This window comes from Lucilia sericata, unplaced genomic scaffold (genome assembly GCF_015586225.1).
Source record: "Lucilia sericata isolate MDLA Ls3-8-SP2 unplaced genomic scaffold, ASM1558622v1 Contig001281F_arrow, whole genome shotgun sequence".
Classification (NCBI taxonomy): Eukaryota; Metazoa; Arthropoda; class Insecta; order Diptera; family Calliphoridae; genus Lucilia; species Lucilia sericata.
The window spans coordinates 32,428-36,030 of record NW_023995232.1 but is presented as its reverse complement, the minus strand read 5'-3'; positions in this window follow the sequence as shown (position 1 = coordinate 36,030).

Sequence of the window (3,603 nt, the reverse complement as noted above, 5' to 3'; positions counted from 1 at the left end):
TATAGACTAGACTATAGACTAGACTATAGACTAGACTATAGACTAGACTATAGACTAGACTATAGACTAGACTATAGACTAGATATACTAGACTATAGCTAGACTATAGACTATAGACTAGACTATAGACTAGACTATAGACTAGACTATAGACTAGACTATAGACTAGACTATAGACTAGACTATAGACTAGACTATAGACTAGACTATAGACTAGACTATAGACTAGACTATAGACTAGACTATAGACTAGACTATAGACTAGACTATAGACTAGACTATAGACTAGACTATAGACTAGACTATAGACTAGACTATAGACTAGACTATAGACTAGACTATAGACTAGACTATAGACTAGACTATAGACTAGACTATAGACTAGACTATAGACTAGACTATAGACTAGACTAGATAGACTATAGACTAGACTATAGACTAGACTATAGACTAGACTATAGACTAGACTATAGACTAGACTATAGACTAGACTATAGACTAGACTATAGACTAGACTATAGACTAGACTATAGACTAGACTATAGACTAGACTATAGACTAGACTATAGACTAGACTATAGACTAGACTATAGACTAGACTATAGACTAGACTATAGACTAGACTATAGACTAGACTATAGACTAGACTATAGACTAGACTATAGACTAGACTATAGACTAGACTATAGACTAGACTATAGACTAGACTATAGACTAGACTATAGACTAGACTATAGACTAGACTATAGACTAGACTATAGACTAGACTATAGACTAGACTAGACTAGACTATAGACTAGACTATAGACTAGACTATAGACTAGACTATAGACTAGACTATAGACTAGACTATAGACTAGACTATAGACTAGACTATAGACTAGACTATAGACTAGACTATAGACTAGACTATAGACTAGACTATAGACTAGACTATAGACTAGACTAGACTATAGACGACTATAGACTAGACTATAGACTAGACTATAGACTAGACTATAGACTAGACTATAGACTAGACTATAGACTAGACTATAGACTAGACTATAGACTAGACTATAGACTAGACTATAGACTAGACTATAGACTAGACTATAGACTAGACTATAGACTAGACTATAGACTAGACTATAGACTAGACTATAGACTAGACTATAGACTAGACTATAGACTAGACTAGACTAGACTATAGACTAGATTATACACTAGATAGACTAGACTATAGACTAGACTATAGACTAGACTATAGACTAGACTATAGACTAGACTATAGACTAGACTATAGACTAGACTATAGACTAGACTATAGACTAGACTATAGACTAGACTAGACTGTAGACTAGACTATAGACTAGACTATAGACTAGACTATAGACTAGACTATAGACTAGACTATAGACTAAACTATAGACTAGACTAGACTGTAGACTATAGACTAGACTAGACTATAGACTAGACTGTAGAACTATATGACTAGACTAGGCTGGAAGACTAGACTATAGACTAGACTATAGACTAGACTATAGACTAGACTATGACTAGACTATAGACTAGACTATAGACTAGACTATAGACTAGACTATAGACTAGACTATAGACTAGACTATAGACTAGACTAGCAGACTATAGACTAGACTAGACTATAGACTAGACTATAGACTAGACTAAGACTAGACTATAGACTAGACTATAGACTAGACTATAGACTAGACTATAGACTAGACTATAGACTAGACTAGACTAGACTATAGACTAGACTAGACTTATAGATAAGACTACCTATAGACTAGACTATAGACTAGACTAGATAGACTATAGACGAATAGGACTATAGACTAGACTATAGACTAGACTATAGACTAGACTATAGACTAGACTAGACTAGACTTAGACCTAGACTATAGACTAGACTATAGACTAGACTATAGACTAGACTATAGACTAGACTATAGACTAGACTATAGACTAGACTATAGACTAGACTATAGACTAGACTATAGACTAGACATAGACTAGACTAGACTATAGACTAGACTAGACTAGACTAGACTATAGACTAGACTATAGACTAGACTATAGACTAGACTATAGACTAGACTATAGACTAGACTATAGACTAGACTATAGACTAGACTATAGACTAGACTATAGACTAGACTAGACTATAGACTAGACTATAGACTAGACTATAGAACTAGAATGACTATAGACTAGACTATAGACTAGACTATAGACTAGACTATAGACTAGACTATAGACTAGACTATAGACTAGACTATAGACTAGACCTATAGACTAGACTATAGACCTAGACTATAGACTAGACTATAGACTAGACTATAGACTAGACTATAGACTAGACTATAGACTAGACTATAGACTAGACTATAGACTAGACTATAGACTAGACTATAGACTAGACTATAGACTAGACTATAGACTAGACTATAGACTAGACTATAGACTAGAACTATAGACTAGACTATAGACTAGACTATAGACTAGACTATAGACTAGACTATAGACTAGACTATAGACTAGACTAATAGACTAGACTATAGACTAGACTATAGACTAGACTATAGACTAGACTATAGACTAGACTATAGACTAGACTATAGACTAGACTATAGACTAGACTATAGACTAGACTAGACTATAGACTAGACTATAGACTAGACTATAGACTAGACTATAGACTAGACTATAGACTAGACTATAGACTAGACTATAGACTAGACTATAGACTAGACTATAGACTAGACTATAGACTAGACTATAGACTAGACTATAGACTAGACTATAGACTAGACTATAGACTAGATAGACTAGACTATAGACTAGACTATAGACTATAGGAAATTTGCTTACTACGGAGGAATTATTGCCTTTGGAAAGAGAATTAGAGATGTGGAGCCAACTGCTTAAAACTGAAAAATTATCCTTCCTCGATTCTGAAGATTAAATCTTATTAGTCGTCATGACAATGAACAAAGAGCAAAGGAAGGCTTTAGAACTCTGGTAAGTAACAAGTAGATTTTGAGAGTTCTAGCTGTGCAAATTTTGAAAGACGCTATCATACATTTAGAGGAGTAATTTATATACAAAAAGCACTTAAATTCGTTTCAAGACTTTGTCCATATAATTATTATTTATTATCGATAAAAAAAACTATTTTATATTGGGTGTGTTCTCTTAATAAAATTTCGTAATTTTATGTAAAACAATTTATTTATTTTGTTCAACATTAACATCAACCTTAACCATTGTTTAAATAATCTAAAAGCAATATAATATGGATTTTTTTTTTTTTTTTTTTGGCATGACAATATTTTAAAAATATTGTTAAAGTAATTTATTTTAATGTCTCCTAAATAAGAATAACTACTCGTAGTTTACAATTTATTTACATATGAACTTGATAATTCTTGTAAAAAAATAATAATAATACAAAAAATAACATTAAATTGACTTTAAAAACAAAATAAATATTGTACTTGAACTTAAACATAATTGTTCATTGATGTCTTGTAAACTTGGCATTGGCCGCCATTTGGTGATTAAAGGTTAATGTTTTTGATTTTGATGGTATGTATGGGTAAA